This window comes from Phyllostomus discolor, chromosome 7, assembly GCF_004126475.2.
Source record: "Phyllostomus discolor isolate MPI-MPIP mPhyDis1 chromosome 7, mPhyDis1.pri.v3, whole genome shotgun sequence".
Taxonomy (NCBI): Eukaryota; Metazoa; Chordata; class Mammalia; order Chiroptera; family Phyllostomidae; genus Phyllostomus; species Phyllostomus discolor.
The window spans coordinates 24,005,018-24,026,472 of NC_040909.2; the positions used below are offsets into that span (position 1 = coordinate 24,005,018).

General features: G+C 36.6%; 1 long non-coding RNA gene across 1 annotated transcript; it reads left to right on the forward strand.

Moving 5' to 3' along the window:
* Nucleotides 1–455: 455 nt before the first annotated feature.
* On the forward strand, nt 456–18,011 carry LOC118501849. Its single transcript, XR_004904512.1, has 4 exons — nt 456–467; nt 14,186–14,194; nt 15,762–15,764; nt 17,854–18,011. It is a non-coding gene; the product is annotated as an uncharacterized LOC118501849 (long non-coding RNA).
* The last annotated feature ends 3,444 nt before the right edge of the window (nt 18,012–21,455 follow it).

Genomic DNA, 21,455 nt, shown 5'->3' on the forward strand with positions numbered 1-21,455 from the left:
GAATTTTAAGTCAGAGTAAATATATTCTATCCTCACTGATTTACTCACCAATCTAGAATTATGCATTCACCTTTCACCTTTGCTCAAATCATCCTCCTCTCACCCTTCCTTACTTGAATCCATCCTCAAAAGCCCCAATCTGCATGAAGGCTTCCCTGACTTACATCCTCCCTTACCCAAGTCTTCCAAAGCTTCCCGCCTCCACCAGAGATTCTGACTTGGTTATTTCCTGTCATCACGTGTGATGGTTTCTGCATCCATGCCCTCTAAGACAATCTCCCTGAAAGGAGAAAGCTTGTCTGTATTTTTTCAGGTTTAACACCAATGCCTTACCTAGAGTGAAAATGTAAAGAATAGTAGTGGATGAATTTATCTTCTTCTCCCCAGTCCAAATTAGTTTCTCCTGCCCCAACACTATATCTAGAGCATCATTTATTACAATGTGTCTCTATGACAGTGAAGTATGTGTGTCTGTGTGTGCGTTACATCTACCAAAGTTTGTTTTGATTTCACAGAGGACTAGAACCAGCAAGCATGGATCACATAAGTATGTAGCATTCAATAAAGTTGCTAGCCTTACTCTGACCCCTGGAAATGAAGTATCATAGAATAAAAGCATCCTGGGTGAGGAATTTACTGAAGCAAGAGACAACATAATACATAGGAAATGGGCAAAACTTCAGGTGAAAAACTACAAAGATGATTTTGGAGAAGGTGGAAAAAATAAAAAAAAAGAATAATAATAAAAGCCCATCGAGCAGGGTATGGATACAGCAAGAGAATCCAGGCTGCTTCAGACCTCTCCTAGGATCTCATCTGTTCCTCAGCCAAGACAATGCAATGACTAGTAGAAGAACACATTGTAGATCCTTCAAGGCCATCGTTCTTAAGAATTACACACCTTCTCTTTTCTTAGTGTGAATTCCAACTAGACAGAGAGAAAGTGTGAATGTCAACTAAACAGAGAAGAAGCAAAGAGCCATGTTGCCTCCTCATCCCCTCCTCCTCTTGATGTAAAGCCCTCCCTCCCTGTGCTGGGGTCCTGTTCAGGATTCCAGACACCCACAGGAAACCAGAGGGGTTTATCTGGAGCATCACCAGCTCAGCCTTGGAGAAGATAAGATTTCCTGAGTGATAGGACTGTCTATTAGTGAATTACATACAAACACTGTGAAGTACATTTTCCAAATCCCATGATGCTTGTCTACAGTACAGGAGAGGAAACAGGGAAGAAGAAAAAATGAAATAAAAAGCCAATCATACAGAAACAGAAACGAACCGAAAAAGCAGAATCATCAAAACAGGATAAGTGTCAAGGGGCTCTGGCTTGGAAACTCCTGTAGAACAGCATACACACTTTCATATCTTACTCCTGCATATCTAGGGAAAGTACGGAGTAAGATAGCTCCTAATCTTTCCTACTACTGCTACACTAATTTTAGTCAGCAAAATTAAGCAACTTTATTTTCTTGGCAAGTGAATAAAAGGAGAACTTCAAAGCAGTGGGAGCTTTAAGCTTTCACTGAAAGTTACAGGTAGCTGCCAAAGGAAAATCTTATCTATTGAAAAAGCAAGTTCAGCACTTAGTTGTAGAGCTATGAAAGTCTGAAGATAAGAAGATGTGGTATCATTTAATTAACAGCCACCCAATGATGGCTCAGAAAAGATTAATTCTCCTCCTTAAGAAGTTAACAACAACCTTGGTCTCTACTAGAAAACACACTTTAACCTATGCTGTGCCTTTGCCTTTTTCCTCCCCCTTTCCCATGCTTCAAGGATTTTCATATTCTCTCCCCGTCCCTTCTCCCCTTTCTCCCTTTTTTCCTCAATAAACCAATCTTTTATTTTTTAAGTGCCTATTTTCAGTTGCTCAAGATATTCTAGCAACATATAAATTTCTTTATTCTTCTTCTAAAACACAAGCAATTCTCACTAATGATCTTTAAGAACAAAGAAGGAAATCAATTAACTCAAATTTATACTTTTAGTGAAAGAAAACGGTGTTCTAAAATCTGAAGGGATACAGACATACAAAATTTTTACAATGACTAAACCGAAAATGAAACTTTCAGCTAAAACATAAAAGAAACTGACGTCCCAAAATACTAGATTTATGTAGAAATATATAGTGAAGAAAGGTGACTAAAACTCTTAGAAGTTCATGAAAATAAAATGTATATAATATAATATAATATAATATAATATAATATAATATAATATAATAATGTCAGGGAAAAGTATAACATGTCACTTTGGTTTTTGTCTTTCTTCCTTCTTCCCATTTGGCTGCTCCTCTCCTTTGTCCCATTGAGGGTTTCTAACCTTGTTGAAGATGCTTCATAGGAGTAAAAAGCATCCAATGCCATTTATATGTGCTTATAGCAGAGACTCCCACAAAAATAGAGTTTTTTTAAAAAAAGATTAATAAAGCCTAAAAGAGAGCCATAAATATTTTAGTATTTGAGTGACAACAAAAATGGATGTGTGTATAAATCTGAGAGAGATTCTTCTCCTGAGACATGATTCAATATACTGTATTGAAAAGATATTACAGCTAGGCTCAAGAAAGAGTGAATTATGGTGTCAAAAAGAGAACCTTCATCCAGTAATCTACCTGTGTGGGTGTGAATCAACATGATACTAATAACTACATAAAGCTACACGGCCTAAATAATTCTTAAGTACACAGAGACCACATTATAGGAGAAATAATAAAATTTAATTTAGCCACTAGAGTATTTTCCTGGGCCAAGCATAATTTTTTAAAATACTTGAATCTCCCACCTTATATAAGTGAAGTATTGGGTTTAGTAAAATTCATTAAATATACTCCCCTCTTTATCCCTTCTCAAACCACAGGGTACTCTTACAGCTCCTAAATGAAATAGAATAAAATTGAGTGTCTAGCAGTAACAGAAATTTTGACAGAGTGTTTTATTATTATAGTCATATAAATATATTAATAGATTTATAAGTATCAGATTTTTATAGCTTTATTATTTCTGTTAATAAAAGCAATAAATGGTTGTTACAAAAATAATATTAAAATAAAAAACATCAGTAATACCACTAACCCTAGTATTATCACTATTAACATGCCAAAGTAGGAGTATATCCCCCAGATATTTTCCATTTATATGTATATATGCCTTTGTGCTTACCTATCTTACGTGCAACTTACTTATTCCTTTAAGAATATGTAGCAGGTTTTTATATTAACAATATAGATCTACATAACTTCAATGTATTATATCATATATTTGTACCATAATTATAAAATAAATCCCTTAGTGATAGATATTTGAGATTCTTCACCAATTTTGTTATCACAATCAATGCTTCAATAAATGCCCTTATTGAATATACCTTCACTTTCAAATTAAACATGAAATTTTCATCTCACAAATATTGGAGAGAGCAACATCCCTACAGTCCCCTTTGCTGATTTCCAAGTTGTTGTTTGATGACTCTACACATGGTTAAATTCTTGGAAAACACACACACACACACACACACACACACACACTATTCAGGAAAATCAAGGAAACATCTTTAAAAATGAAGGCAGATAGGTGACAACTCAAAATATAATTAGTAACTATGAAATGTATCACACAGCATGTGATACAAAGTCAGCCCTGAAGATGCTAACTAGGCTTTTGTAAGCATGGCTATGGCATTATAGTGGCCTTCTACAAGGGTAATGTATTATGACTCTTTAAATTCGAATACATTTGATGTATGAGGAATGATGTATGCTGGATGAGGAAATGTACCTGCAAAAGCTATCATGACTTAAATATTTTAGATTAATACTCTTAAACCAAAAACTGCACGTCCACAATTTTACATCATGGACTACTCCAGTTTTCCAAGAAAACAATGTAATATAAGTAATCATAGCTAATAACAAAAGTAGAATAGAAAACAAGACAGATTAGGTCTCTGTTTTCCTATTGGTCCCATTCTAGTTGGAGAGAAGACAACTACCCAGGAAATATATTAGTAGCAAGATCATTTTTAAGAGTGATAACTAATTGAGGTGGAGGAGGGAGCAACATCAGAAAAGCTTGTCTGGGGAGTCCCTGTGGGTGACATCTCATAGGCAACAAAGTCCATGACAAAGAGGCAAACACGGAAAATCAAGGAAGGGCATCTTTGGCATCCAAATTGACTGGTACAAAAGTCCTGAGGTAAGAGTGAGGTTGGAGTGTTCAGAGGCAGATGAAAGGCCAGTACATCTAGAGGACAGTGAGCAAGAGTAAAATGTTAGAAGGTATGTCCATGAGGTAGGGATCTTCTAACCGAGGGCTGGCAAACGATTGTCCACCTGCCAGATCTGGACTACTCCCTGTTCTTATAGATGCAGCAGCTAAGAATAGGTTTTACATTTTTAAAGGATTACATTTTAAATAGTTATATAAGTATAAAACGTATGTATATTTAATATAAGTAAATATATGGTGGGGAAAAGTAGGTTAATAGTTGTTCATATGAAAAATATCCAATAGTAAATAAGAATAAGTATATTATAAGATTAAATATTAATCCAATATTAATAAATAAATATAAGAATTCATATCCTCACAAACTGTAAACCTACTTTTGCCTCACCCTGTATGTGTATGTATATATGTATATGTGTGTGTATGTATATATCTCATATACACATATACACACATATACATAATCTTCTTGACTCTCAAAGCCTAAAATATTTACTATCTTCCAGTCCTTTACAGGAAGGGTTTTGCTGCATCCTATTCTAGACCATGGTAAGGAGTTTCTACTTTAATCCAAGTGTTGATATAATAGGAAGGTATTAAAGGTTTCACATGAAGACAGGGTGGAGAGCACGTTTTGAAGATCATTCCCCTTCAGTGCAGGGATTGGACACAAGGCGTGAAGAAGGCGCACAGTTTGAGGTAGAGCAGTCATCCAGGTGAGAGATAAGTGGCCCAAGAGAGAACTTCAAGGGTAGAAGGGTTTGGAATTGGAGCAAAGAATAAGAGGACCCTGCAAGTTGTGCTCTATCATCTACACATGATCTGGATCAGTGCTCTCTGTAGCCTCAAAGCTGGAAGTCTAAGCTGAAGATGAGGGAAACATGGTCTAGCAGTGATTCAATCACATGTCTCCTAACCCAAACATCCTACCCTTCCCTGTAACTTCCCTGATGCAAGGCCAATTTCCACTCAAATTATTTCCAGAAATGAGAAATTCATTCATGACATTACAGCAGCAAATATGGTGTGTGCCTTGTTTTGATGATTCTGAAAGGAGATCACTTACTTGGTGTTGGTCACTCTGGGCACCAAAATTTTGATTCTAAAAAATAAGAGGTTCACTGCTAAAGAACTTTTGGGAGAGTGATGAAGCCAGTTGTTTGAACTTCATGAAGATATCACATCTTTCTTCTGCTATCATGAATCATGATGTGTTGCTAGCATTGGTTCAAGAGTCAGAGATGGAGATGGAATATAAGGACAAAGAAGAATAAAGGCAGGAGTGGGAAGAATACTGTCAGGAACAGGTTGTGCAAATGATAACCTGAACCCAAGATTCAGGTAAGATGAGAGATGAGTACAAGAAACAGAGAGCTAACATAGGAAAAAGAACAGAGAACTAAGGAAATAGTCAAATCTGGAGATAAAAAAAAAAAAAAAAGGAAGTCACCAGTGTGACTGACAAATGCACCCAAATGGCATTTTTCTTACTAGGGTAATTTCACCAGCAATGTTCATGTTTCAGTTCTTATTCCCATAATGTCTTACAGGGCAGGCTCAACAGTTGAAGAAACCTAGCCACCAGTATACGTATATAATTGATCTTAAATACAGGGGACCAGGAAAGAATTTTTTTTCCATGGCTTGTAAGAGCATGGTAGGTCCATCTCCTCGCTACCCATCCCCCAATCTTCCTCGTTTACATCCAGCTCAAGAGATTGAGTTTACCTGAAACCAGGGACTTTGTCTTGCACAACTGTTATCACCCAAGGCTAATCACAATGTATTCTCATTATAACAATTAATTTAATGGAAGATAGTTCAGTGAAATACAATCTCAACCCAGGATTTGAGGTAGTTAAATCAGATAGATAAGTCTAATGTCCTCCTTTCACCCACTTCTGCCTCTTCAAACACATATACAAATACAGAAAAAACGAAAAGACCTATGGACAAAGACAAAGGCAGGAGGATTGAGGGTGGGAAGTGGGGGGTAGAAAGTGGTGGCAGAAAAATAGAGACAACTGTACCTGAACAATAAAAAAGAAAAAGGAAGAAAAAGCAAATACAGAACGTTAAGTTGACTTGAAGATGGTGATGCCTGCCTGGTCCCTCATGTATTTCACTAAATCTAGTATCTTAACTTTTTAAAAACATAATGAAAGAAAAAATCTCTTTGCTGTCTTCCCTCCTTCCCATGGTTTCTGACCAGATCTCAAACACATAACCCTAAAGGAAGCATAGAACTATTTCTAGAGAAGTCCAAGTTCATCAGTAAACATGTCCTTCCAGCCTTAGTTGCCAAGCCCAACAGTTCTCTGGGAAATTTTTGAAATCAACTATGGAGAGAAGTTGAATTTGTTAATCAGATGTGATTTTCAGTTTTGATGTTATAACTCTTAAGTAATATGATTATTGCAATTTGAGACTTAGCAGCTTCTTGGTTTTGGTCATCTTTCTCTTTGCTTCAGTGGTCTAAAAGTCCTTCACAGACATTTGCCTGAAAGCAAGGAATTTACCAGAGTAATGCTTAAACTTCTAAATCCCATTAGCCACTAAGGACTCCCAGTAGAATAGGACATTGACTGAGTGGTCTTTTTAAATAAGTAAATGTGCAAAGATTTACATACTAATTATCCATCTTTCAGGTGTTGAAAAGAGAAAGAAAAAGAGTATTGCCTAAGAGGTTAGGCAATACTACTTTGACAAATTTATCTGCTCCTTGACTTAATTATTCAGATTCTTATGTATGGAGTTTCATTAGTGCTGGAGACAAATTTTTAGCACACATCTCTTAAGTTATAATAAAAAGTAACATTTGATTAAATATACAAATATTCATTTTATACCTTATTATAGAAAGCACATGTAATTTATAAAGCAAGATCAAACCATGTTCTTATTGCAATCCTTCACTTGTATTGCTATCAATTGCTGATGCTGAATTGAAAGTCAGTAGCCTGTTAGGATGAGTACATTTCTGTTATTATGTGTGGCAATAGATACAATATCAAAAAAAGCGTGAATTGAAAGATGAATTTTAATAGTTTGAGATGGTTCCAGCAAATAAGATAGTAAAATGTTCATGATATTTAGTATTAGAATATAAAGTGGTATTTCTTTCATTGCTCGCTTTTGAAAGATGTTCCATTAATATAGGTGATTATATTATAAAACACCTTTAAGAAGAGATAACAATAAAGAAAAGAGTGATTAATTATGTGAGGTCTTTGAAGCTTATCTTGATTGCTTTCTATTGTAACCCAAGTGGAAAATCCCTTTAATATGGCAGTTCTGATTATTCAAAATTATCAGATCTAGCCTTAAAATACTGAAAGCAACAGTAGGGAGAAACAAAGTCCAAATTAATAAAAAGAAAAGAAAAACTTTCCCTGGTAGTTAAATGATCCTTATTTAAGTGCTAACAAATCAGGCCATTCACATTTTTCTTTCAGTGGGATGACCCCCAACCCTCTGAGTTGATAAAGAATGGAGGAAATTTAAGAAATAAATTTGCCCCCTTTTAGTGTGCCATAGGTTTGTTACTGCATCTTTTTTACTGCTCTCCAAGCAGAGTTAGCACAATCCAGTAAACTGCTGTTCATTAAACAGCAGTGTATACTGCTCACAAAGACACAGAGCATTCAAATACTGATACAAACATTTTACTCCAAGCATGTAGCAATAATAGACACAATAGCTTAGAAAGAAAATTTAAAAAGCCATGAACAAGTTCAAACACAAGTTAAGGTCTTGGTAACTGAATCTGTGAAAACTCCAACATGACCACTGGGTGGAAAATTTGAGATGCCAACACTATGAAAGGTTACTGGATTGAGAGCCCCAGAGCTGGTCAAATGGTAAGTCAACATCAAATGGCAAACACAAAAACTGATCAAGTATGTTAGAGTAAATCAAATTATTAAGTATAAAAAAATAACTAACATTTGTGAGTTTATACTTTGGTTAAGATAAGATACATACCAAAAAATTTAAAAAGGAGAGCAAATAAATGAACAAAATGGTATATAAAGTCCTTTTATATTCAGGAATAAGCTATATATTTTATAAAAATAAATAAATTATATATATATGCATACATACATATAAATATACACATAGTTTAAATTATAGTTTAACTATATAATTAAGTATGTATGTTATAAATTTAAGAGTAATTACTAATAGAGTAAAAATAAAATACACTATAAATTTTCCAAACCAGCAGAGAACAAAAAAAAAAAAGAAAATACAGAAAATATGTTTAATTCAAACAAAGACAGAAAAGAAATGAAAAATCGGGACCAATAAAGGAAATTAAGTATAAAGCAAAAAAAAATCCAAAATATCAACTAAAATAAAGTTATTAATAGATCTATTAAAGGGAAGATATAATTAGGTTAGATTTTTTAACCCAGTTTTTTAAGTATATTTTTTTTATTATGCTATTACAGTTGTCCCATTTTTTTCTCCCCTTTATCCCCTTCTATCCAGTACCCTCATTTCCTCCAGCATTCCATCGCCCTTAGTTTATGTCCATGGGTCATACATATAAATTCTTTGACTTCTCCATTTCCTCTACTATTCTTAACCTCCCTCTATCTTTTTTTGTACCTACTAATTATGCTTTTTATTTCCTATATCATTTCCCCTTCTCCCCCTCCCTCCCCACTGATAACCCTCCATGTGATCTCCATTTCTGTGCTTCTGTTCCTGTTCTAGTTGTTGCTTAGCTTGTTTTTGTTTTTGCTTTTGTTTTTTTTAGGTTCAGGTGTTGATAGTTGTGAGTTTGTTGTCATTTTACTATTCATATTTTTGATCATCTTCTTTTTCTTAGATAAGTCCCTTTAACATTTTCATATAATAAGGGCTTGGTGATGATGAACTCCTTAACTGACCTTATCTGAGAAAGCACTTTATCTGCCCTTTAAGACTAAATGATAGCTTTGCTGGATAGAGTAATCTTGGATATAGGTCCTTGCTTTTCATGACTTTGAATACTTCTTTCCAGTCCCTTCTTGCCTGCAAAGTTCCTTTTGAGAAATCAGCTGACAGTCTTATGGGAACTACTTTGTATGTAACTGTTCTTTTTCTCTGTGCCTTTAAGATTCTCTCCTTATTTTAATCTTTGGCATTTTAATTATGGTGTGCTGCCTTGGTGTGTCTCTGTGGATCCAACTTGTTGGGATTCCCTGAGATTCTGGATTTATATGTCTATTTCCTTCACTAGCTTGGGGAATTTTCTTTCATTATTTTTTCAAATAGGTTTTCAATTTCTTGCTCTCCTCTTCTCCTTCTGGCATCCTTATGATTCAGATGTTGGAATATTTCAAGTTGTCCCAGAGGTTCCTAAGCCTTTCTTCATTTTTCTGAATTCTTATTTCTTCATTCTGTTCTAGTTGAATGTTTATTTCTTCCTTGTTCCAAACTGTTGTCCCGGTTTCCTTTCTTTCACTGTTGCTTCCCTCTATATTTTTCTTAGTTCACTTTGTATAGCCTTCATTTCTTCCTTTATTTTGTGGCCATATTTAATCACTTCTGTGAGCATCCTCATTACCAGTGTTTTGAACTCTGCATCAGATAGGTTGACTATCTCCTTGTCACTTTGTTCTTTTTCTGGAGTTTTGATCTGCTCTTTCATTTGGGCCATATTTCTTTTGCCTCAGCATACCTGTTATGTTGTAAGGAGCATAGCCTTAGATATTCACCAGGGCAGGGCAACCTACTGGTGGTGCTGAATGTGGGGGAGGAGTCAGAGAAGGAACAATGCTGCTTTCTTGGCTCTGGTCACATTTTAGTCACTTCCCCTTCTTCCCACTAGCAAATTGCACCCATCAAGGTGCTGACATGGTGCTGACTCCCAGGTGGTGGGGGTCTGTACACTGTAGGACTCCAGGGCTCCTCCAGTGGACTCTTCTGGCAAAAAAGGGCAATAAATTCACAACTATCAACAATTTACTCTCAAAAAACAAACTAAGCAAACAAGCAAAAGAAGAGCAGAATCATAGATATGGAGATTGTTTGGAGGGTTATCAGTTGGGAGGGGGAAGGAGAAGAATGAGGGGAAATGTACAGGGGTTAAGAAGTACAAATTGGTAGGTACAAAATAGACAGGAGATGTTAAGAACATTATAGGAAAAGGAAGTAGCCAAAAAACTTATATGCACAACCCATGGACATGAATTAAGAGGGGTGGGAATTGCTGGAAGGAATGGGGTTACCAGGTGGAGGGGGTCAAAAGGAGGAAAATTGGGACAACTGTAATGGCATAATCAATAAAATATATTTAAGTAAAGAGACTTACAAATAGAAAATGGAAAAAAAATTAATAGTACCAAACCTAAAAAAAGTGATGCATAACTATTATCTGAGGTATCTGATTTTGAGATATAACACAGAGGAGTGATAGTCTCAAGGAAAATATCAACAGGACATATTTTGGTAAAAAAAAAAAGTCTTCCTAAAGAATCTGATAAAATAGATACATGGGGAGCCTCGTATTCATAACCATTCCCATCTGGGGAAAATTACTCCAGAGATATATTTACACTCCGTTGTCCTATCAATATGGAAGACAAGGTAACCCTAGAGAAAGTGAGAGGGAAGAGAATAGAGGTGCAGCCCACAGGGAATGCTGGAGGGTCAAGCTGTGAAAATAACTTGCAATCAACACAAGTTATTATTGTAGCAACAAAAAGCAGCAATGAATCATTACATGGCAAGCTTTCTGTAATCATTGGAAATTGTTTCCACATTTTAAGAAAATAAAAAGTAATTCTTTGTTTTTAAGAGTAAATAAATGCAAACAATCTTTTCAGTTTAGGAGGAATCCTCTCTAGAAAGGATGGGGTTCAGTCTACAAACAGATACATTATTTTGGTGGTCAAAAAAGGGAAATATTAAAAAATGTGGTTATCCATAAGAAATTACATTTGTGGACACTGACTACATATATATGGTCATATATATATGGTGTGTGTGTATAGATATAAATAGATACAGATATAGATATAGATATTCAAATGCAATTAAATGAAAGATCATCTTGCTTAAAGGAATCTCTATAAATATTTGCCATCATTTTATGTATTTGCATTTACCCCAAAAACATAATTTTCATCTCAGCATCCATTATCATATTAGTGGAGACTATTCTGTCATCTCAGGACACCTCTGGGAATGTCATCCATAAAAAGTAACATGTAGTGAAAAAAATAACAAGTCAAAATTCCCTTTCTAGGACTATAAAGAAGTGTTGGGTATTGAGCTCTGTCATCTGCCTGTTCTGGCACATGTCATGGCTATTAGAAAATTAGCCAAATGTATAAATGGGTAGAACTGGTTTATGCCTTCTTCTTTAATGCCAGGGTTACCGATAGGCTCTTGGCCTCCCAAGCATTTTTCCACCAATTATGTTGCTTGCCTAAAATAGCATCGTACCTTATAGTTAACCCAACCATCTCCCCCATTTGTCATAAACTTACCGATAATCAACTTTCTGGCCAGTGACCTTTGGAAAATTTTAAAGGATACTAGTTAATAAAAATTCTCAATCTCCACTTAAAAACTGTAACAGTGTCCCTTAACCTGATTCCATAGCTCAAGAGAGTAATAGAGTAACATTTCTTGGCTGAATCAATACTGCATTAAAGAAAGGTGCTATCATTGAAAAGTTATGAATACAAAGCAGCTCAATGATGTATTAGTGCCATTGCTTACTGTCTCTTTCAGTTTGCTTGCATTTCTGAACACAAGCAAAAAAGAGGCTTTCTCTCTCAGGTTCAGATTGGTCAGCGAGATCCTATTGGTATTTCTGCCCTGTGTAAATGCTTTTTATATCTTCCATTCAAAGCACTGAAGATACAAAGAAGCAACCTAAATATCAGAATTACCATTGAAGTCTATTTGGTATTTGTTAGTTACATTCTCAAAGGGTTCATGTTTTAAAAATCATTTAGTAACTTGTTTATCAAAGAAGGCAAATTATTCCTGCCGTAGCTCTTTTTCCTTGTGATCCAGAAAGTCATAAAGCAATTTTTCAAGGTTACTTAGTACAAACTTAGGTACATTTTCAAACATTAAACTTTATAAAAAGCTCCATATTATTGATACAGAACTCTTATAAATCAATAAGGAAGTGACAAAGCCTACATAAAAGCTATATTACCTGGTGCTAATGCAGATTTATTAAAACCGGCATTCTTATCCATTGTTGTGGAATAGTAAAGTAGCAAAATCCTTCTGAAAAATAATTTGGTAACTTCATACCAAAATCCTTAAAAATGTTTTTACTCTATGATAAAGCAATTGTACATCTATGAGTTTACCCAAACAAGGGTGAAAAAATTTCATGCATAGGTAAAAATCGTTGATGTGCAATCTCTGAAAGTATAATTATATCATCATTAGATTCCTGGAATATTAGACGTTACACTAGGAACTAACAGTAACAGATTATCCCAAGCAGGCACTATAGCCCACTATCCAGCACAAAATCTAGCATATAGTAAAACACTATATATCAAAAATCATTTATTGACTGGTTAAGTGAATATTCATTTTACAAACTAGGGCTACTCAAAATAAGGTCCACAGATTGGCAGCACCAGCATCACCTGGGAGGTTGTTAGAAATATGTAATCTGGGGCCCTAGGCCCCACACTTTTGGGGCGGGGCCAAAACTATTGGCCCCGCCCCCAAAACTATTTTAGTAAGCCCTCTAGGTGATTCTGTAGAAAAAGCCCTGTGAAACAGGGCCCTAGTGAAAAAAGCCCTAGTGAAACACTAGGCCAGAATACTATGCAATCTTGAAAAATGAAAGCATCTCAGCTTCATTATGTTTTTAACAATTTTTTCTGCTTCAATCTCTACCAGCAGACTATGCTACTGAAGGTTCTCCCAATAGCAGAAGACTAGTTCCCCTCTAAGCCCAGATTCCTCTCAAAAGCAAACACAGATTGGAGATGAAAAGTAGGGAAGATTTTATTGAACTTCCCTTGTTGAATTTTATTAGGATCCCTGCCAGGGACTGTGACTGAAAGTTTCCACATGTGAGAGACAGAACTGTGTTGAAATTCTGACTGTACTACTTACTAATTTGGCATCTTGAACAAATTATTTAACTTCTTTGAGTTTCAGTTTCTTCAGCCATGTAATGGGGCTAAAGATACCTATGAACCAATGTTTTAGAGTGGGGATGAAATATAAAGTCTATGTAGGTCCTTGAATAGCATATATTAAATCCTCAACAGCTATTAAACTTCTTTCCTTAGATCAGTGCTTGTTTCTTTACGACACTATTATGTATGCTTAGTAGACAGAAAGTTATGTGAAGACATATCTAACCATTTTTGGTATTTTTCAGTGTTTATCACATGGTAGGATGTTCATGAACACTCAATGATTGATTGATTGACAGCTGTAGTGAGCCAGAGTGAGGCAGTGTTAAAGAATCCAGTCCTTTGAACCTCACTGCATTGCATTAAACCACTTGAAAGAGAAAAGGAATATGTAAGTCTGTTACCACAGTAAAATTCACACCCCTTACCATGCACTGCTATCCTCCACTATCTGTGCTTTCCCATTTCTGAATGAGACCAGATCTCTTGAAACATCTGGCAGGCTGCCTCTAATGCAGAAAAACCCGCGATGATATTTACCAAGCCATAATAAGAGATAACACACAACTTCCAGATGTCCTCCGTATTGGCAAATGAAAGTGTTGAAAACACTCAAAAACATAAAAACTAAAGGAATTTAGGTTTTTTTTTTCCTAATTGGCAACACAAATTGAAAAGATGACATTATGAGACCAATTTCAACATGGAACAAAAAATATCTATCAAAATATGGCACCAAATCCTTCTTTGGGAACCCATTACAAGCCAGAAGTTTTTGTGGAAAGAGACTCTATCCTTCAACATAATGAACTCTCTACATTGTAACCTAGTTCCTGTGAGAAGAAACACGTGCATACACACTCTTAGAGACGGCGTGATGCAAAACGAGAGCAGATGGACAAAATCGTTAAGTACTTACTATGTTCCTACCACTGCTGTAGTGCTACGGGGATCCAAAAAAAATAAAAGAAAAAGTAAGACATGGTCCTTGCTACAGAGGAGCTTATAGACCAAGAGGAGGCACATGAACATGTAAATAAAAGAATGGCAGATACATTTATAAAGGTTGGACTAGGACACAGTAGGTGCACAGAAAAAAGAAAGGGTCAATTCTGCTGGTGGGTGGGGAGGACAGATGTTTAAATGGCTTTTCTTGATGTAAATAGCTAAAGACGAGTGGGTCCTCAGAAGCCTTGTTATTCAAAGTGTCGGCCCTGGTCCAGCAGCATCCCATGAGAACTTGCTAGAAATGCAGAACTTGGGCCTCACCCCAGGTCCACTGAATCACAGTTCATTCTTCCATTAAAAAAACAAAAAACAAACAAACAAAAAAAAAAACAGAAGATTCATGGGCACATAAACCTTTGAGACATGCTAGTCTAAAGCAGTTTCTGAGGAGTGTTGGAGAAAGAAAACTGGTTGCAGGAGGTTGATTGCATGAAATGAGATATCAAGATAGCACAGGCCAAGTTCAAAACTGAGGTCTACAATATATATTCAGCCAACATATGTACTTCATTAGGATTGCACAGTGTTTTAAACACTGAGAAATTTCAAAAAGAAGTCCAGATTTCCTGCTTCTTTTAGAAAAAAAAATAAGACAATTTTGGCCAAATTGGACCCCCATTCCCATATGAGATTGGAGAGCAAGATTGAATGTCAGTTTCAGACAACCGTGAGCTCACGATTACCTTCAACTCAGCCCTCTTCGGGCTGTAGTAGTATTGTTATTACTACCTCTTGCCCCAGTAGACATTGGAGACTGTGACCCTTGGAACCACCTCTGTGGTACAGAAACTGAGCGAGGACTGAATGAAGAGTAATAGGACAGCAAATGAAGTGGAATACAGAGTTGATGAAGGGATTCTTTGCTTGAATATGTTTTAGGCTGTGGAGAAAATGCCAACAGAAAAGGAGAGGGTGGACATGTGAGAAAGAGGAATAAGGAACATGGTTCCTGAAGAAAAAAGAAAAATGGAGATCCTACCAAGAGCACAGACAGGCTGTAGCCCACCTCTCCCTCTGAGGTAGGTGGAAGCAGAGGAGGCAGGTCAGACATCATTTTTCAGGTGCCCATGAATAAGACTAAAGAGTCTCCGCCTGAGAGCACCAGACTATCTGTGCAGAGGCAAGCCGCTCTACTGAAAGGGAAGCAGCAGTAACGGGAAATTCAGAAGAGTGGTGAATATTTAGGTTGGCGACCCACTGTGGGAACAGGAACAAGGAATCACTGAAACAAGAAGGTGAATGTTCACCTTTTGGGGGGCCCTGCTGAAGTCAGCAAGCAGAGAAGAGGGACAGCAAGCTCCATGACAGTGTGATGTACTGGGGGTCTTGGTGCCAGCCGCACTGAGGACCACAGGAATGAGAAGGTGGATATTTGGATGGGCCTACATGTGCAGGGTGAATACAGAAGAGTGTCAGGTAGGTATGGATGCTAAGAGTGCTGATGAGAGTGGCCGAAGGGACCTATCTTGAGGTCCTGAGAACAGGGTAAATGAAAGAAAACTCTGAAAGTAATAATACACTTGCAAAGGAAGAGGAACTCAAAAAATAAGGGATGTAAAATGTCAACCAGCAGTCACTGGTAGAACCAGAACCTGAACTCGGGGCACCTGACTTCAAAATCTATACTCTTTCTGCTATAACCTGCCAACTCTATGAGTTACATAGAAATGCAAAGATAAGTCTCGACTTCTCTTACGTGGCATAGGGGGGTTCTGTTTGACCTAGAATCCCTGGTCAGAATCACTAGGAAGTCGTCTGTATGTAAAGAAATGGGAGCTTTCATTTCTACTGTCTCCTGTTTCCTTTTGATATCCTATTTCCTCATGTCAGCTGTTTTTATATTCTATTCAGGTCTTCAAAGTAGAACAAGGGCAAAGATATTTATATATCATCATTTCTAGACCTGCCAGTTCAAAAGAGGACAAATAAACAACTGTATTTCAAGTTCTGTGTGTTAGGAGACAGAGCCGTCGACACGAACATTCCTGGCCTCAAATTACTACCTTTGTAATTATAAAAATCTCTATTGTGCACCCTGCAGGTTCACTAAACATCATGATGACAACAGTCACCACTATTTTACTCTTACTATTAACACTAAAACATTTGAAACTTCAGAATGTAAGTATCAAAAAATACTGCCTGGATAGTGGGCCCACTGAAATGAAAGAATAAGTGATTATAAAAATATACTTAATTCTACTTTAAATCAGTGACCATTATGGTCATTAATTTATTACTTGAATTTTACAAGGTGCTTTTTTTCCCAAATGACTTTCTCGTGCTTTATTTTATTTCATTGGGTTCATGTCAGTGACTATAAAATGTCATTGCTACATGTCTATTCACTCAATCACCCAACAATTAAAAGTAAAGTAAGTTCAGACTTGGACAAAGTATAATCTCCAACATGAAATGGGTTTGCAACAGTAACAGAGCAAACTCTCAGGAAGTGGGAATTTTTTATACTCTAGCAGTTGAAGAAAAATCAAAAAATGTGGAGGCAAGGAACTGAAGAGAAAGAAAAGTTAAGCAATGAAGAAATGTGTTCCAGGTCACATTCATCCCAGGAAGTACATTTCCTCTGCCTAAATCTAGGGACCCGGGGAGAGAAAAGCCTTCAGGAGTCTATAAACCCGCCCCTGTTATGACTGCAGAAGTATGTTGTAAAAGATGGTCACCATGTTTGCAAATTATCCAAGAGTCTCAATTCTGCATTAGACAACTTTGTACCCTAAAACAGGGAATAAAAATAGGTAACACCAAATACAGCCATTTAGTTAGCTCTGTGTAGTAAAGTAAAACACACCAGTGAAATTTAATTACAAACTTTGTCTGGTTGCATAAAAATAGACTAGGATGCACTCTAATTTTGATACCAAAAAAAAAAACTTTCATTCAATGAAGACAATTAGGTATCAATATGAAATATGCAGATGTCAGCAAAAGTAGGTTTACATTGTGAGTACATGAAACAATTTATTCTAGTATTAGTTACTAATTATTATGTTATTTATTTGTATTATAACTATAAGCCCACTTTTCCCACCCCTGTATAAGCAAGTGATGTTAAATGATCAGGATGAAAAGGGGGTCCAGGTCCACGGAGATATTTCATCAGCCACCTGACGCTTTTTCATCTATGGCTAGTGAGAGCCCTCTACTTTGGCTATTCTGCTCCAAGAAAGAGCTTCTCCATACAGTCATGGACCTTTGGAATGAAAGTAGATTGACTGATGATTGAATTAGTCTACATCTACATATTCTTTGTTTGCTGCTTTAAAAAAATAACATTCAGTTTCTTAGAATGGATTCAGTTTTCAGCTAATTCTTTTACTGTTTTACTACATGCTGAATTTAAAGAGAACATCTTCAAGTGTTCATTAGAAATAATTACCTGGACAATAATTGTTATGTTATTCTCTTTCTTCTGTATTTTTAAAATTGAACCAAATCCCTCATATAAACATTCCTGGTCCTTTTCTTCATGTCCAAGTAAGTACCATATTTTGTGGACTATAAGATGTACATTTTCCCCCCTAAATTTGGGAGGAATAATGGTTGTTAATGCTGCTGTTGAGTTCTGTTTACATTTACATTGGTGAAATATTATGTTATTTATGTTATTAAATATTTTACCACAGTTTTTGCTTCAAAATTTTTTTTCCTATTTTCCTCCTGTAAAACCTATGTGTGTCTTATGGTCCAAAAAAAGGTACGTTCCTTCATAATGTCAACTGAAAAGCAACCTGACTTTGATTGATTTGGATGAGCTATCTCCTGCCCAAGACTACATTAGGTACTATAAAGTTCAAATGGGTGTAAAATACAATTACTATATTCAGAAAACATACAATTTGGCATTAGAAATAAATATTTTTATAAATAAAGGATGGGCTTCTGCCCATCCCTCCAGCTCTGTCTTTCAGCACATTATTCTACCTCTGATCCATGAACACAGACACATTTGTAATGAACCCAGAACTTTGCACTGCAACAATGCTCCACACTACAAACCTTGTCAGGAATAACCTCATTTTCCACAGACACTTCTTTCCGGCCCACTGGTAACATTTGTAATTCTGGTGTTGTCTCATCTTTGAAGCCGTTTTTGATCTATAATGAAAGAAATGACTACTCTGTCTTCCCTTCCTCTATTATATCCTACCCTGGCTTCTGTACACTAACACCTTTAGAATCCAGAGAGAGCAAATTTAAGGATGTGTTACACAGGCTATTGGTGCTCAATTCTCTGGAATCTTCTGAGTGCATTTATGAGATAAATATTCCAAACTGTCCACCAGGGGTATGAAGGAGGAAAACCTTTAGTCATGCATATGTTCTCCATCGTTCATGGGTGATCTATGAGCACTAACTAGGCCACATTCCATGTTACACATATGTGAATGTTGAACACCTTTTTCTTCATTAGTATCAAAAGATCTACAGGGAAGGAAGCAAGAGTGTGTAGCATGGGTATAAAGCAAAACACTATCAGGTTACCCCTACATGAGACCTGTCAACATCTCTTGCAATAGTTGGACATGGTCACCATGGCAGTGCCTTGAGTAATAGTGAGGCTGAGAATGTGGCACAAAGTTACAACCATGATTATGGGTAATTCATCAAATGGTTCTCCAGCTTGTCGCACATTCCACCACGATAGCTCTGATGTGACTTTTGACAAAAGTTCTGTATTCTAAGAGAAGGAAATGTTCATATCCAGCATATATATTTTCTACATCCACTGATTTTTCTGTTTAAAATGAGTTATGTTTTGACTCTGCCTAATATCTTTCAGGCCCCAACCTTTTGACATCCATAATGTATTTTCCAAGTACTGTCTGATAAGGACACATGTTCTCTCTTCTTTGTAAATCCAACCAATGAACCCACTTTTGTTATCTTTCCTACATCTCCCCTACAGTAACTGAGCTTGAAAGCTGATATGGCCAAACCTAAAGCACATTTCAAGCCCCAAAAGGGAACTGTCGAACGTGCTTTCTAGTGTCATAGTCTTCCTCTGTGTTCATCTATTTCCCTTCCAACTACCTCCTTTTCAGCTCCACAAAGAAGTTTATCTTCATAAAAAATGTGCCCCTTCATCCAATCCCTAATAAATTAAGTTTGAGCCAAAAATGAGAGTTTCCCAATAAATAATATAGTGCCTTAGTGTCAGTTTTTAAGCATAAAAGTTATAACTGTATAAGAGCCGGGCACAATGAGGATTTGTAGACTTGTTTTCTCAATTCATTTGTTCCCTCTGAATGCAAGAAATTCTTAAACTGTGCCAGGATTAAAGATGAAAGAGACCCATGAAGGAACAAAATATGGACCAAAGTGTTCACATCTGGCTTCATCCCCCATGATAACGTCTATTCATGGTGAGAAGATATAAGCAGTTCACAACTAGGCTAGGAAGATTTCTTGGATAAAATTCTCATTCTTTTCTGGAAAATGACACTACCAGATGTCTTTTTTCTACTCCCATATTCCCTAAATAGATCAAAGCTTCAATATAAATAAAAAGGAAAGGGGTAAGGAGGAAGGAAATGTCTCTAAACCCTGCTGGGAAACAGGCCCATCAATGATCATGATGAAGTAAACCAGTGATTTCTCTTGATAAATTTACACCCAGCCCCTCTAGAAACCATTTAGAAGCAAGAGGCAAAGCCAGGTCTATTTTTCTTTCAAAGGCTAAGAATTCTTATATCTGCATAAACATTTTTTAAGAGAGTCCCAGCAGGTCCACGAGAAAGTATTTTTATTTCTCACCATTCAAGACAGAACACTCTCAGTCACCTGGATAACATCTGGCACTGTACACATCCCAACATACTAGTCCTTCTCTTTCACATTCAGGAAGTGCTAGGAGATCAATGCATAAAGTTTCTAGCTTCAGTAAAGTGAGGAAATAACAGCAAAAAAGCATGGACGAGAAAGTTTTTCAAAGCCTGTTTTTTTAAGTACTTTACTAAATATTGCTAAGACCAATCAAAGTGGCAGAGATGAGAAACTCTAATTTGCAAGGAAAGAAGCCTGGTTGAATTAATACTTAATATAGAGTGCCTGCCTTCCTGACTTTGATATGTACTAGATAAAAGGAAGGAGGGAAGGAGAGAGGGAGTGAGATTTTTGTTATCACCTACTATGAGCCAGGTGATATACAAAATATTTTCATATTCACTATGATTTTAGTCCACCTAACTGTTGTGTGATGGACTGGGTATCTAGCAATGGAAGGCTGTTAAATTGTGGAGAATCCATTTTTAGAAAAATATGATAGAAAATCTATATTAAAGATGAATGTGTAAGATAACCTTAAGCCATTCACAAATCTCTTCATGCGTTTGTACCCTCATCATTAAACTGAAGGGGTCAGCCTACATAATATTTAAGGCTTAATATTCTATGGCTTATTGATAAACTTCAACAGAAATCTATGCTTTGAGCCACTTTCCCATCTCCTCTCCCTTCCACCTCATTGATATTATCAGCATACATTTCATTAGGTTAACTTCTATCATTTATGCAATAGCAAGTGTTTCATCTAAAGAGATGAGAGTTGTCCCTGGCTAGTCAAGGACTGGATGACAGAGGCCACTTCCTGAGAAACTGCACATAATACACACGGGACATTCAAGACATTTCTCTTCCAGAAAACCCAATATTCTAGCTTGAGAACACTTATGCACTGTGTAATCCCAAGAGTTACTATGATCACCTGTTTTTAAACAAGTTTCAGCTAGGCTCTAGCACTTGAACAGGGAACGAGGCTCATAGGAAGAACTATCCACTGCAGCAATGGATCCAAATCATTCACTCTCCTCACTTATTCTCCCACAAGGACAAGTCTACTCACACCCAGGCTTCTAAAGCAGAAGGAAAATGAGGCACATGGAACAAAAAGTAGCACAGGGTCTATCCCTGGACACAAAAGAGGCTATGGCCCCAGCATTCTCCAAAGTGAAGGATGTGGATGGTGGCAGGTGCAGTGGTAAGAGATGTGCCTGGCCCACAGACTGGTCATGCAGGTGCCCTACCTCATGACTTCTATCATGAGGAGACACTAGAGGTGCATTTCAGGCCATTGTTGAGATAG